We start from the raw sequence: 15,895 nt of genomic DNA on the forward strand, positions 1-15,895 counted from the left end.
ACCTTGATCTCCCATGTCAACGTTTGACCCCTGACCTGTGTGAGTCCGGAGGCCTTGAGCAGCTCCTGTGGTGAGCGTGTGCCGTACAGGCTGAGGGAGCGCAGCAGCAGCATCCTACTGTACACCTTGTTCCGCACCTGTCAATCAAACCACACAGACCATTCCAACATGAGGGGGTCTGTTCAAAAGTGTGAAATCTTTCAGAATGCTCAGATCAAAATATATTATGTAGAACATATATGATGGCCTGTCATGTAGAATAGGGAAAAAGCAGATCCCAGAACTGACCTCTTTCTTAAAGTTGAGGAAGTAGTTGGTCTGGTCTATGAGGAAGATCTCCAGGGCCGAGCGGCGGAGGTTGTACCTTCGCAGGTGGATCTCCCGGATCTGAGATAGAGGCCACTTAAAGTCCTGACCCACACCTGGAAGGACAGGGGTTGGTTATGTATAATACATAAGGCCAGGAGTTTGACCTAACTAGGGACTTGACCATGGCAAAACCCCAGGCCCGAATCCTGCAACCCTACGCTTGTTATTACATTATATGATGTGTGTATTGCATGTGGGAGAAGTTGCACCTCTATGTTTAAGACAACTAGTCATCTTTAACAGTGTGGCATGTATTCATTGTACATGTGTAGCTGTTACAGACTAGACATCTGTCTAAGACAACACAATGAGTCTTTAACAGTGTAGTATGTATATATTGTACATGTCTAGTCATAACCCATCCATAACCTCTGGTTTATCAACTCCTGCTCCACTCACTCACTCTCCTTCAGCCTTCCTTACTCTCTCCTTCTTACTAACAGCATCTCTTCCCTCTAACCCCACTATTTCATCCCTTCTTCCTCCCCTCCCTCTTTCAGAGAACCCTTCCTACGATCTTCCTCTCTCCTCTCCTCCACCCTCCTCCTTCTCTGTGCTGCTGTCATAGAAGTAGATGTGCTGGTGCAGAGCTCCAGACGCCCAGGGCTGACATCCACCTGGGTGACCCAGCTCTTCAGTCCTCCCACAGAACCAGCTTCTCCTTCTGGCCTGCCTCCCTCCCATCCCCCCCTGGAAAGAGAGATCGCAAGACAGCGAGGAGAGAGGCGAGAGACAGATAGGTGACCAAGTCCATTCACATTTTGTAGTCAAAGCCACCCAACAGTCCACGACAGACACAACACACAACAATAGTAGACAACGTTGAGAGTGTACTGGACGTGTTGTTGTCGCTGCGGGTCGTCTTCAGGCAGCTCCCAGAATGTCATCCTCCAGGTCGCTTACCTTCACCTGCTTGACCGCCTCCAGCAGTAAGGACTCAGATGTCACCTTCTGCTGCTGGACACCTGAGAGGACAAAGGGAGAGGAAGGAGGAGAAGGTGGAAGAGGGCGGAAGCAAGAGAACAAAGAGGAGGAGGAAGGTGAGGCAGAGGAGAAGGAAGGAGCAAGAGGACAAAGAAGATGAAGATAAACAGGAACAAGAGGCAGAGGACAAGAAGATGAAGAGGAAGAGAAACAATAGGCGGACGACAAAGATGAAGAGGAAGAGAAACAGGAACAAGAGGCAGACGACAAAGAAGATGAAGAGAAACAGGAAGAGGAGAAGGGTCCATGTCTGCAGCTAACATTATGTTTATTCAGACTTCAGTGATGCCTTTGTCAAGGGAACCAGTGAAGCTGCCTCTCTTACCCAGGTTGTCCCTGAGAGCGCTGGCCTGCGGTGGTCCTCATAGTTGTAGTTGGGCACCAGTTTGAGTCTCATGCGGAATAATTCTCGCTGGACACTCGCCAGTGCATCTCAATCTGCTGCCTGAGAAAACAACAGACAGGAGAACGTCAACCAAGTTGCATGAACTGAAGAACAACTGAACGCAAGAGAGACACCCAGAAACTCTTCTAGGAGTTTTCCTAGCAACTGTGCTTCTGCCACTGCATTGATGGCTCTTTGGGGGTTTTAGGAGGGGTGTCTGTAAAGCACTTTGTGATAAACTGCATTGATGGCTCTTTGGGGGGTTTTAGGAGGGGTGTCTGTAAAGCACTTTGTGATAAACTACATTGATTGATTGACTGGAGGACAGTGGACAACAGTTCTTTGGCTGATCATGTGTTTGCCGTGGTGTTGAAGTAATTACCAATGAAGTCCTATAATCATGTATAATACTGTATATCTACATATCGTGTGTGTGTGTGGCGTTACCTGTCTGGGGGCCTCTCTCACACACCAGGCTGCGGCGTGCTCCTCTCCACTGCCTGAGGAAGGCGCTGTGCTGGCTGTAAAGCTGCTTCAGCATGCTGTTATTCGCAGGTTCTCCTGCCGGCCACGCCGAGAGAAGGGCTCCACAAACTGCTCCTGAGGGACGGCGGGATGAGGAACGGGGAGTCAGTGTGTTCTGGTGTGGAGAACCACACAAGGCAATATGCTATGTGTTACTGTGGCCTGACATTTCATTTCCATGTTACAGCAGTATTATGGACAGCTCAATAGGAAGTGGACCTTACTCGGATCTGTCTGTCTGTGTCTGTCTGTCTGTCTGTCTGTCTGTCTGTCTGTCTGTCTGTCTGTCTGTCTGTCTGTCTGTCTGTCTGTCTGTCTGTGTCTGTCTGTCTGTGTCTGTCTGTGTCTGTCTGTCTGTGTCTGTCTGTGTCTGTCTGTCTGTGTCTGTGTCTGTCTGTCTGTGTCTGTCTGTCTGTGTCTGTCTGTCTGTGTCTGTCTGTCTGTGTCTGTCTGTCTGTGTCTGTCTGTCTGTGTCTGTCTGTCTGTGTCTGTCTGTCTGTGTCTGTCTGTCTGTGTCTGTCTGTGTCTGTCTGTCTGTCTGTCTGTGTCTGTCTGTCTGTCTGTGTCTGTCTGTGTCTGTGTCTGTCTGTCTGTCTGTGTCTGTCTGTCTGTCTGTCTGTCTGTCTGTCTGTCTGTCTGTCTGTCTGTCTGTCTGTGTCTGTCTGTCTGTGTCTGTCTGTCTGTGTCTGTCTGTCTGTGTCTGTCTGTCTGTGTCTGTCTGTCTGTGTCTGTCTGTCTGTGTCTGTCTGTCTGTGTCTGTCTGTCTGTGTCTGTCTGTCTGTGTCTGTCTGTCTGTGTCTGTCTGTCTGTGTCTGTCTGTCTGTGTCTGTCTGTGTCTGTCTGTCTGCTGTCTGTCTGTGTCTGTCTGTGTCTGTGTGTGTCTGTGTCTGTGTGTGTCTGTGTGTGTCTGTGTGTGTCTGTGTGTGTCTGTGTGTGGTGTGTGTGTGCGTGGTGTGTCTGTGTGCATGTCTGTGTGCATGTCTGTGTGCGTGCGTGTGTGCGTGCGTGCGTCTGTGTGTCTGTGTGTGTGTTTGTGTTTGTGTGTGTGTGTCTGTGTGTGTGTGTGTGTGTGTGTGTGTGTGTGTCTGTGTGTGTGTGTGTGTCTATGTGGTGTGTATGACCTGGAAGCGTAGCTTGCTCTCTCCCCTCTCCCTCTCTCTCTTGTGCAGGTTGACCATGAAGCTTTCATAGCACTCCTTCCAGAACAGAGCCATGGTCTCGTGACCCTGGCTAAACGTCTCGATCTCATACTGCTTCATGTAGGGGATGATCTGAGGACAGAGAGAGAACCAATTCAACTACTTCTTTTGTTCATCTCAGGCTCGCTCCCTCAGCACCGGAGATTGATGTATTTTCTCATCTTTAAGGTTAATCTTCAAGTTTCCCAACAGGTTTCCTGCTGCTCTTCAGGAGTTGAATGACTTAGCAATGATTTAGTAAGGCATTGAACCAGCTCCTCACGTATTTGTCGAGGTAGACCCTCCACTCGGGGGAGTTGCAGTAGAGCTGGAAGTCCTCGAAGAAGGAGGGGCTGCCGTTGGTGTCAGGCAGCTGGGGGAGGTGCAGCTCCATGTACAGCAGCTTGTTCACCTGCAGACACAACAAGATATTACAAGAGATTAGAAAATAATGCAAAGTGTTGTGAGGTATTGACATACTACAGACTAGTGGCTAGTAATCCTGGACTACAAAGCAGATTCAAAAAGAGAATCCACTGAAATCTCTCTTTAGTCCAGGACTATGTTTAATCTCTGTCCCAGACACCGACCCTTGGTGTGACAAATGTTTTGTCTATGTGCCAAGGTTTTGCCGTTATTTAAGAAAACAGTCAGCAAGTCTCTTTGATACGGATTCTACTTCATTGTGACTGTTCATCAAGCATTTCGTGTGTGTGCCTGTGCGTGTGGGTGAGTGTGCCTGCGCGTGGATGGGTGAGTGTGCCTGCGCGTGGATGGGTGAGTGTGCCTGCGCGTGGATGGGTGAGTGTGCCTGCGCGTGGATGGGTGAGTGTGCCTGCGCGCGTGGATGTGAGTGTGCCTGCGCGTGGATGCCTGTGAGTGTGCCTGCGCGTGAGTGTGCCTGCGCGTGAGTGTGCCTGCGCGTGAGTGGGTGAGTGTGCCTGCGCGTGAGTGTGTGAGTGTGCCTGCGCGTGAGTGTGCCTGCGCGTGAGTGTGCCTGCGCGTGAGTGTGCCTGCGCGTGAGTGTGCCTGCGCGTGAGTGTGCCTGCGCGTGAGTGTGCCTGCGCGTGAGTGTGCCTGCGCGTGAGTGTGCCTGCGCGTGAGTGTGCCTGCGCGTGAGTGTGCCTGCGCGTGAGTGTGCCTGCGCGTGAGTGTGCCTGCGCGTGAGTGTGCCTGCGCGTGAGTGTGCCTGCGCGTGAGTGTGCCTGCGCGTGAGTGTGCCTGCGCGTGAGTGTGCCTGCGCGTGAGTGTGCCTGCGCGTGAGTGTGCCTGCGCGTGAGTGTGCCTGCGCGTGAGTGTGCCTGCGCGTGAGTGTGCCTGCGCGTGAGTGTGCCTGCGCGTGAGTGTGCCTGCGCGTGAGTGTGCCTGCGCGTGAGTGTGCCTGCGCGTGAGTGTGCCTGCGCGTGAGTGTGCCTGCGCGTGGAGTGTGCCTGCGCGTGAGTGTGCCTGCGCGTGAGTGTGCCTGCGCGTGAGTGTGCCTGCGCGTGAGTGTGCCTGCGCGTGAGTGTGCCTGCGCGTGAGTGTGCCTGCGCGTGGTGTGCCTGCGCGTGAGTGTGCCTGCGCGTGAGTGTGCCTGCGCGTGAGTGTGCCTGCGCGTGAGTGTGCCTGCGCGTGAGTGTGCCTGCGCGTGAGTGTGCCTGCGCGTGAGTGTGCCTGCGCGTGAGTGTGCCTGCGCGTGAGTGTGCCTGCGCGTGAGTGTGCCTGCGCGTGAGTGTGCCTGCGCGTGAGTGTGCCTGCGCGTGAGTGTGCCTGCGCGTGAGTGTGCCTGCGCGTGAGTGTGCCTGCGCGTGAGTGTGCCTGCGCGTGAGTGTGCCTGCGCGTGAGTGTGCCTGCGCGTGAGTGTGCCTGCGCGTGAGTGTGCCTGCGCGTGAGTGTGCCTGCGCGTGAGTGTGCCTGCGCGTGAGTGTGCCTGCGCGTGAGTGTGCCTGCGCGTGAGTGTGCCTGCGCGTGAGTGTGCCTGCGCGTGGGCGTGGAGTGTGCCTGCGCGTGAGTGTGCCTGCGCGTGAGTGCGTGAGTGTGCCTGCGCGTGAGTGTGTGAGTGTGCCTGCGCGTGAGTGTGTGAGTGTGCCTGCGCGTGAGTGTGTGAGTGTGCCTGCGCGTGAGTGTGTGAGTGTGCCTGCGCGTGAGTGCGTGAGTGTGCCTGCGCGTGAGTGTGTGAGTGTGCCTGCGCGTGATGCGTGAGTGTGTGAGTGTGCCTGCGCGTGAGTGTGTGAGTGTGCCTGCGCGTGAGTGTGTGAGTGTGCCTGCGCGTGATGGGTGTGAGTGTGCCTGCGCGTGAGTGTGTGAGTGTGCCTGCGCGTGAGTGTGCCTGCGCGTGAGTGTGTGAGTGTGCCTGCGCGTGAGTGTGTGAGTGTGCCTGCGCGCGTGAGTGTGCGCGTGAGTGTGTGAGTGTGCCTGCGCGTGAGTGTGTGAGTGTGCCTGCGCGTGAGTGTGTGAGTGTGCCTGCGCGTGAGTGTGTGAGTGTGCCTGCGCGTGAGTGTGTGAGTGTGCCTGCGCGTGAGTGTGTGAGTGTGCCTGCGCGTGAGTGTGTGAGTGTGCCTGCGCGTGAGTGTGTGCGTGTGCCTGCGCGTGAGTGTGTGAGTGTGCCTGCGCGTGAGTGTGTGAGTGTGCCTGCGCGTGAGTGTGTGAGTGTGCCTGCGCGTGAGTGTGTGAGTGTGCCTGCGCGTGAGTGTGTGAGTGTGCCTGCGCGTGAGTGTGTGAGTGTGCCTGCGCGTGAGTGTGTGAGTGTGCCTGCGCGTGAGTGTGGAGTGTGCCTGCGCGTGAGTGTGTGAGTGTGCCTGCGCGTGAGTGTGTGAGTGTGCCTGCGCGTGAGTGTGTGAGTGTGCCTGCGCGTGAGTGTGTGAGTGTGCCTGCGCGTGAGTGTGTGAGTGTGCCTGCGCGTGAGTGTGTGAGTGTGCCTGCGCGTGAGTGTGTGAGTGTGCCTGCGCGTGAGTGTGTGAGTGTGCCTGCGCGTGAGTGTGTGGAGTGTGCCTGCGCGTGAGTGTGTGAGTGTGCCTGCGCGTGAGTGTGTGAGTGTGCCTGCGCGTGAGTGTGTGAGTGTGCCTGCGCGTGAGTGTGTGAGTGTGCCTGCGCGTGAGTGTGTGAGTGTGCCTGCGCGTGAGTGTGTGAGTGTGCCTGCGCGTGAGTGTGTGAGTGTGCCTGCGCGTGAGTGTGTGAGTGTGCCTGCGCGTGAGTGTGTGAGTGTGCCTGCGCGTGAGTGTGTGAGTGTGCCTGCGCGTGAGTGTGTGAGTGTGCCTGCGCGTGAGTGTGTGAGTGTGCCTGCGCGTGAGTGTGTGAGTGTGCCTGCGCGTGAGTGTGTGAGTGTGCCTGCGCGTGAGTGTGTGAGTGTGCCTGCGCGTGAGTGTGTGAGTGTGCCTGCGCGTGAGTGTGTGAGTGTGCCTGCGCGTGAGTGTGTGAGTGTGCCTGCGCGTGAGTGTGTGAGTGTGCCTGCGCGTGAGTGTGTGAGTGTGCCTGCGCGTGAGTGTGTGAGTGTGCCTGCGCGTGAGTGTGTGAGTGTGCCTGCGCGTGAGTGTGGAGTGTGCCTGCGCGTGAGTGTGTGAGTGTGCCTGCGCGTGAGTGTGTGAGTGTGCCTGCGCGTGAGTGTGTGAGTGTGCCTGCGCGTGAGTGTGTGAGTGTGCCTGCGCGTGAGTGTGTGAGTGTGCCTGCGCGTGAGTGTGTGAGTGTGCCTGCGCGTGAGTGTGTGAGTGTGCCTGCGCGTGAGTGTGTGAGTGTGCCTGCGCGTGAGTGTGTGAGTGTGCCTGCGCGTGAGTGTGTGAGTGTGCCTGCGCGTGAGTGTGTGAGTGTGCCTGCGCGTGAGTGTGTGAGTGTGCCTGCGCGTGAGTGTGTGAGTGTGCCTGCGCGTGAGTGTGTGAGTGTGCCTGCGCGTGAGTGTGAGTGTGTGTGAGTGTGCCTGCGCGTGAGTGTGTGAGTGTGCCTGCGCGTGAGTGTGTGAGTGTGCCTGCGCGTGAGTGTGTGAGTGTGCCTGCGCGTGAGTGTGCCTGCGCGTGAGTGTGTGTGTGTCTGCGCGTGAGTGTGTGTGTGTGCCTGCGCGTGAGTGTGTGTGTGTGCCTGCGCGTGAGTGTGTGTGTGTGCCTGCGCGTGAGTGTGTACCTTGGAGAGCAGCGTGCGGAGCAGGGGCACCAGGCACATATAGGTCTCCTCCGTCTGCCCCCCTACAGAGCGCCTCAGGATGCCCTCCACCTTGCCCAGCAGGTAACACGCCTCGTCCTGAGTCTCCACGCTCTTGGTCTGCAGGATGCCGTTCAGCTTGGCTGTAGCCAAGGCACAAACCTGGCAGGAGAGGAGATCACTTACATACATGGCTTATCTGGAGGTGATAAAACATTCATATAAAGACAAGCATTCTGAATAAGATGTGACACCTGGTAGTGGGGGGGCGTGATAGAGGGTTAAAGTGCCTTCTATGAGACTTAGTGTGAGGCAGGTCGTCCTCAAGGGAGACTAAGCTGAAAAGGTTTGAGTACCACCGGTAGACTGAAAGTAGAGGTATGAAGTGTACAGTTTAACCCACTAACTGTAAGTTCCACTGGAAAAGAGCATCTGCTAAATTACTCAAATGTAAATGTAAAGAGTGTGTATATGTATGTGACACTGGGCAGCTTCTCACCTGGGGTCTTCCTGGGCCATGAAGCCCAGCAGAAGCCTCAGGCCCACCTGAGACAGCTGCAGCCACTGGGCCCCTGACGAGTACCACACCATGAGACTGTCCATCAGAGTCACTGTCTCCTCCAGGACCTAGAAGAAAACAATCATTGAATCAAATCACCTCTAACATGGCTTGTGTTACTCAATTGGGTTTATAATTATTTAACAAGGCCTCATTGTGGATTGCAGTCACTCTTTGGCCATAGACTGCTTTCAATGTAACAAATGTCTGAACTATCACTTCACAATGGTATGACATTCACACATACTGCCAAAGATGTCACTACTCCTAATAACAATACCTTCTCTGTCCACAGGGTGGGGTTGACCAGGCCCTCAGCCTGCAGGAAGTCCTGCACAACGTGGAGCAGCCGCACAGCGTTCTCGGTGTGCTGGGGCAACATGGCCGCCGTGGCCTCCCGGTTGTCAGTCACAGCCCACTCCAGCATCCTCTCCATCAGACTGGGTGAGAGGGACGGAGGGGTGGGAGATGGGGATAGAAAGAGAGGAAAGAAGGATAACAGAGGAGTGGAGGAAATTAAGAGAGAGAGACAAACAAAATGTGAACCAGACAACTACAGTCGTCACGTCACCCTGCAGGCTGGTTCCTACTCCTCACGTCACCCTGCAGGCTGGTTCCTACTCCTCACGTCACCCTGCAGGCTGGTTCCTACTCCTCACGTCACCCTGCAGGCTGGTTCCTACTCCTCACGTCACCCTGCAGGCTGGTTCCTACTCCTCACGTCACCCTGCAGGCTGGTTCCTACTCCTCACGTCACCCTGCAGGCTGGTTCCTACTCCTCACTACGGTCGTCAAGTCACCCTGCATGCTGGTTCCTACTCCTCACGTCACCCTGCGTGCTGGTTCCTACTCCTCACGTCACCCTGCAGGCTGGTTCCTACTCCTCACTACAGTCGTCAAGTCACCCTGCATGCTGGTTCCTACTCCTCACTACAGTCGTCAAGTCACCCTGCATGCTGGTTCCTACTCCTCACTACAGTCGTCAAGTCACCCTGCAGGCTGGTTCCTACTCCTCCTCAATAATTTTTTGTAACAAAATGGGTCTTTTTAAACTAATATCTTTGTGAGACTGAACCTTTTTAATTGAATGTAATTTCTCGTGTTTGTTGTCTACATGGAACTGTGCATTCTGCATATTTTCAGTCTTGTCAACTGAGAATGAAATAAATCAAATGTAAGAAATGCCAGTGTGTCCACCTGAGCTTGATGTGGTCCACAGGCAGCAGCAGCTCGTTGGTAGTGCCCAGCTTGGTGAGGGCAGAGAACACCTGCCCCCGCTCCAGCCAGGCGGCATCGTCCGAGCCCTCCACGCCTCGCCACATTACGCACAGCACGATCTCCAGCAGCATGCGAGACAGCTCCTCCTCCGTCCGCTAGGGGCAGACAGAGAGGAGGGAGTCAGTGAGTCACATCCAGGTCCAGATAGACAAACACAGAGGGTGGTCCCTCCCACCCCAGCCTCCATGGTGTGGTTTGACCCCCCCATGCCTGGCCCTACTGACGTCAGTCCCATGGGAGAATCTCAATTGCATTACCTTGACTCCTCGTGTCCTCTCTCCCCACCCCATTCTGAAAACCCACCCAAAACATAAGGACTTCTGACTTTCTCATCCAATGGGTTTTGAGAAGGAGACGAGGAGAGAGGACGCGAGGAGTTAAGGAAATGCAAATTGAGATTGTCCCCATCTATAGATGAGAGGGAGAGGTGGCTCCCTAGTGAGGCAGTGCCATTTTATAGCTTTATATTTCTTTATAAGTCTGTGGGGGATCAGAGGACCTGAGGGACATAGGAACACTCTGGCACCACAGTGGAAACCAATAGGGTGGATACAGAAGCTCCCAATAGGGTGGATACAGAAGCCCCCAATAGGGTGGATACAGAAGCCCCCAATAGGGTGGATACAGAAGCACCCAATAGGGTGGATACAGAAGCCCCCAATAGGGTGGATAGCCCCCAGAAGCCCCCAATAGGGTGGATACACAAGCCCCCAATAGGGTGGATACACAAGCCCCCAATAGGGTGGATACACAAGCCCCCAATAGGGTGGATACACAAGCCCCCAATAGGGTGGATAGAGAAGCCCCCAATAGGGTGGATACACAAGCCCCCAATAGGGTGGATACACAAGGGTGGCCCCCAATAGGGTGGATACACAAGCCCCCAATAGGGTGGATACAGAAGCCCCCAATAGGGTGGATAGAGAAGCCCCCAATAGGGTGGATAGAGAAGCCCCCAATAGGGTGGATAGAGAAGCCCCCAATAGGGTGGATAGAGAAGCCCCCAATAGGGTGGATACAGAAGCCCCCAATAGGGTGGATACAGAAGCCCCCAATAGGGTGGATACACAAGCCCCCAATAGGGTGGATAGAGAAGCCCCCAATAGGGTGGATAGAGAAGCCCCCAATAGGGTGGATAGAGAAGCCCCCAATAGGGTGGATAGAGAAGCCCCCAATAGGGTGGATAGAGAAGCCCCCAATAGGGTGGATAGACAAGCCCCCAATAGGGTGGATAGAGAAGCCCCCAATAGGGTGGATAGAGAAGATACACCCCCAATAGGGTAGATACACAAGCCCCCAATAGGGTGGATAGAGAAGCCCCCAATAGGGAAGATACACAAGCCCCCAATAGGGTGGATAGAGAAGCCCCCAATAGGGTGGATAGAGAACCCCACAATAGGGTGAATAGAGAAGCCCCCAATAGGGAAGATACACAAGCCCCCAATAGGGTGAATAGAGAAGCCCCCAATAGGGTGAATAGAGAAGCCCCCAATAGGGTGAATAGAGAAGCCCCCAATAGGGTGAATAGAGAAGCCCCCAATAGGGTGAATAGAGAAGCCCCCAATAGGGTAATCTGGATCCCTACCAGGAATTAGCTTTCAAATATCAAATTTGAGCAGCTGAAGGAAAGGAAGACAATTTATACAATTGATATACAGCCACTCTGACTAGTCAGACTTCCTAGGGCCTTCAGGAAACCACCTAGAGGAAACCACTTTTATCTATTGATATACAGCCACTGTGGCTAGCTACAATGAAGAGGAGAGGGAAACCACTATAGACAGGTCTCTCACCTCAGCGCAGCTGAACGACTCCCCCAATGACACGTTGTCGCTGAACAGGAAGCTGTCCTCTGTGAGGGACGCCGACGAGGCATCTGGGAAGGCCTTGGCTGACGCCTCCAGCGGCGATGGCGTGCTGACCATGCTCCCCGGCGTCTGGTTGCCGCTCTCCCCGCCCTCGTAGGCACTCATGTGGGACAGGTCCAAACTCAACCCCCCTGCTTTCCCTCCCCCAGACGCCCAGGGTTTGAGCAACAGGCCCTCCCCAATCTGACTAACGGGCGTGTCCAGAAGCGAAAGCACATCCCCGTTTTCAAGACTATCCACTGATCTTCTGGAGCTCATGCTGAGGCGGTCTTCATCCACCAGTCTCCCGGCGCTGCCTGCTCGGCCCCTCCTCTCCAGGGGCAGTTCTAGACGGCTGCCGCTGCCCCGGCTGAGGTTGAGGTCCAGGCTGCAGGTGCTGGCAGCGTCGCCCCGCCCCGGGCCGCCCTCACAGGGGCAGCGCAGGAACAGCCTCATCAGGGTCTCCTGCCAGCACAGCTGTCTGGAGATCTCCCGCGCCGCGTCCTGCTGGGACTGGAGGAGCTGGTACAGCTGGAGGGAGAGAGAGCAGTAGTATTACTACCCAAGTATTCATTATTGTTCATTCAACATTACTGACCTGTTTATTATTTATTCAATGAGTATTATGCTTACTTTTATGTTATTTATTTATGTCATCAATGATTGAATCTTTTTTGGGGATGGAGAAAGAACAAGGGATGCAGGGAGGGAAGGAATGATAGTGAGGAGAGAGAAGAGAGGGAGGATAGAGAAGTGGGGGAGGAAGGATAGAGGGGGGGAGGAAGGATAGAGAGGGAGGGGGAGGGAGGGAAGGACAGGATAGAGGGAGGGAGGAGGAAGTGAGGGGAGGAGAGAGGGGAGGAGGAAGGATAGAGAGAGGGGAGAGGGGGAGGGGGAGGAAGGATAGAGAGGGGAGGGAGGAGGAAGGATAGAGAGGGGGAGGAGGAAGGATAGAGGGGGGAGGGAGAGGGGGAGGAAGGATAGAGGGGGAGGGAGGGAGGAAGGATAGGATAGAGAGGGGGGGAGAGGGGGAGGAGGAAGGATAGAGAGGGGAGGGAGGAGGAGGATAGAGAGAGGGGAGGATAGAGAGAGGGGGGAAGGAGAGGGGAGGATAGAGAGGGGAGAAGGATAGAGAGGGGGAGGAAGGATAGAGAGGGGGGACGGGAGAGGGGGACGGGGGGACGGATAGAGGGACGGGGGGACGGATAGAGAGAGGGGGACGGATAGAGAGAGGGGGGAGATATCCCTTAATTTCAAAGTAATTTCATGCATTTCCATTAATGGTTGATGTAGTGATTTAATTATTATGGATATCAACATCTCGTATGTAGGAATATGTCTGTTTCTACCCTGAGAACAGGGTATGTGTGTCGTTTTAATAACTTAGTGTGTGTGCTCTGTTCCCTCACCCTATTGCACACGAGCAGGCGTACGCTGGGCCCGGCCCGGTGAGTCAGCTGAACCAGGGCCATAAGGTCCTTGTAGCTCACCACATGATCTAAGGGGGGTCAAAGGTCATCATGATAAGCCATAGCCATATAATTTAGTCGAGTACACATTGACTGAATCTCATATTACCTGTTGGGCCACACCATAATACTGGGTCATGTTCAGTTGGGCCCACCGTATAAAAACATTTCGCAACGGAAGGCAGAAAAGCGTGTTCAGGAAGTACCTCACTGTTTGAAAACGTTTTCTCCCAGCTGAACATACCCCTGATTGATCTGTCCATATAGCTGAATGGGTAAAACAATAACCTGAAGTACACTGGAGAAACATCGATTTCCTTCTCCTGCCCTTCGCCCATACAAACCTCACTGCAGAACCGCCCTGACTCTCTCCAGCCATTCATTCAGTCATTTATTTATAGAGAGGAAGCCATTCTCTGCAGTCTGCACTGGTCCAACTTCAGCCTCACCCCAGCCAATCAATTAGCCCTCAACGCTTCATTGATTGGCCACTAAATCAAACTCCCATGGAGTCAAGGGAGTAGAGCCAGCCAATCAAAACTATGCAAGGGCTGAACACCACATCTACAAAGGTCTATAGGGACAGCTGGGTGAAGCGGAGTCAGTTCTCATTCTTTTTTATTGGCCAATGAAATGAAACCACTTCACCTGCGTTACTGTAGATATTGCTTGGGTAAAAATATATATATATATATATATATATTTTTTAAAATCACCAAACATATTTGTATTGCCTTTTACTTATTGAATTTGTTTGCTGTTTTGTATGTATTTGTTAAGTTGCCAATGAATTACCCTTCGGACACAAAAACTATTTGGGGCGGCAGGGTAGCCTAGTGGTTAGAGCGTTGGACTAGTAACAAACCTGTCGTTCTGCCCCTGAACAGGCAGTTAAACCCACTGTTCCTCGGCCGTCATTGAAAATAAGAATTTGTTCTTAACTGACTTGCCTGGTTAAATAAAGGTAAAACAAATAATAATAATGTTTTATTGAATTGAAAAGCAATGTTGATGATTGGCTGTTGAAGGAGCCGTCTCCAACCATAGTGATCTAGTCCCCAGAAACATATTTGAATAATGGTATGGTGGACACTGACAGGGTGAGAGAAGGGGTGGGAGGGACACCGTCACCCACCTGTGTGGAGCACCTGGTTGAGCAGGCTCTTGACGAGGGGAGGGGTGACGTGGAGGTCAGAGAAGAGCAGGAGAGACCAGAGTATCCCACCTCCCTCAGCTTCAGCCTCTGCTTGTTCTTCTCATAGACACGGTCGCAGCGCAGCATGCGGTCAAACATCTGGACTCTCACACACGGCAAAGACCATTCAATTATGTTACATGAGCAGCATTCAATGTCTGAAAGAGAAGGGTCTTGGATACTACCTAGTGAAAGTACTGACTCATCTGCACAACATAACCTACTCCACATTTTCAAAGTAAAATTATTATTATTTCTAGGCCAGTAAGTTCTCCATGTCCAACACAAATTCGGAAGTGGTCAAAACCACAACACACTTGAACCTTCCCGTGTGTGTTGGTACGTGTGAGGAGGTCCCTCACCTTGAAGACGAGCTCTCGGAGGCGGTCTGAGTGTTTGGTGTTGAGCAGCAGGGCGTAGCAGGAGTCGGCCGCCCCCGGCTCAAACAGAAGCAGGAAAAGCTGGTCCCTGGCAGCACTGGTCTGGAGCAGACTGAGCAGCAACTCTATCACTCCACAGAGCTAGAGGGACACACACACACGCACGGTTAGCAACTCCACCAAGGCGCACGCACACGCACACACACACACACACACACACACACACACACACACACACACACACACACACACACACACACACACACACGGTTAGCAACTCCACCAAGACGCACACACACACGGATTGAATTAAGTGGAGAGAGCAAGTAAATGACGAGTGTGGTTTCAGGGACTGAACAGCCTAATAATGGGTCGGATGGAGAGAAGACAAACTGTGGAGGATGAACACTTGACATTGCAGTGAGCTTATGTCACATGCCATGATGTCACAGGCCGTGTATAGAAACCTGTGTGAGAGGATGAGACAAACAGGAAAAAGAGCTGGAGAAAAGGAGGGAGAGAGGAAGGACACGGACACACAGGAAACAGATCCTCATTGAATGCCAGGCGTATAAATCCTGTGTGAAGTGAGTGGATGGGAAGCTGGGCCTTGAGAGACAGAGGCCTGCCGCAGTCAGTTAAACAGAGCAGCCAGCTGAAGGCTATTAGGGGGGGAAGCTTTCTTCCAGAGGCCTAGGTAACCAGCAGACCAGAGACCAGGGCTGTCCTTAGTGTAGCCGCAGGCTGGGCTCAACACTGTGCCAGGCAGAGCAGCCAGCTGAAGGCTATTAGGGGGGAAGCTTTCTTCCAGAGGCCTAGGTAACCAGCAGACCAGAGACCAGGGCTGTCCTTAGTGTAGCCGCAGGCTGGAAACACACAGCCTACACTGTGCCAGGCACAGAGCAGCCAGCTTAAAGGGAGCTTATTCCAGAGGCCTAGGGCAGACCAGAGACCAGGGCTGTCCTGTGTAGCCGCAGCTGCCTCAACACTGTGCCAGGCACAGAGCAGCCAGCTGAAGGCTATTAGGGGGGAAGCTTTCTTCCAGAGGCCTAGGTAACCAGCAGACCAGAGACCAGGGCTGTCCTGTTAGCCGCAGGCTGGAAACACACAGCCTCAACACTGTGCCAGGCACAGAGCAGCCAGCTGAAGGCTATTAGGGGGAAGCCTTCCAGAGGCCTAGGTAACCAGCAGACCAGAGACCAGGGCTGTCCTTCGTGTAGCCGCAGGCTGGAAACACACAGCCTCAACACTGTGCCAGGCACAGAGCAGCCAGCTGAAGGCTATTAGGGGGAAGCTTTCTTCCAGAGGCCTAGGTGAGAGACCAGGGCTGTCCTGGTAGCCGCAGGCTGGAAACACACAGCCTCAACACTGTGCCAGGCACAGAGCAGCCAGCTGAAGGCTATTAGGGGGAAGCTTTCTTTCAGAGGCCTAGGTAACCAGCAGACCAGAGACCAGGGCTGTCCTTCGTGTAGCCGCAGGCTGGAAACATACAGCCTCAACACTGTGCCAGGCACAGAGCAGCCAGCTGAAGGCTAGGGGGAAGCTTTCTTCCAGAGGCCTAGGTAACCAGCAGACCAGAGACCAGTCCTTTCTTCCAGAGGCCAGCTAGGTAGGGGGAA

The 15,895-nt window shown here is 53.9% G+C and overlaps 1 pseudogene; it reads right to left on the bottom strand.

Annotated features, from left to right (window-relative positions):
* Positions 1-35: 35 nt before the first annotated feature.
* LOC124022117 overlaps positions 36-15,895 on the bottom strand; it is a 63,081-nt pseudogene continuing 47,221 nt past the window's right edge.

The sequence above is a fragment of the Oncorhynchus gorbuscha genome, unplaced genomic scaffold, assembly GCF_021184085.1.
Source record: "Oncorhynchus gorbuscha isolate QuinsamMale2020 ecotype Even-year unplaced genomic scaffold, OgorEven_v1.0 Un_scaffold_1302, whole genome shotgun sequence".
NCBI lineage: Eukaryota > Metazoa > Chordata > Actinopteri > Salmoniformes > Salmonidae > Oncorhynchus > Oncorhynchus gorbuscha.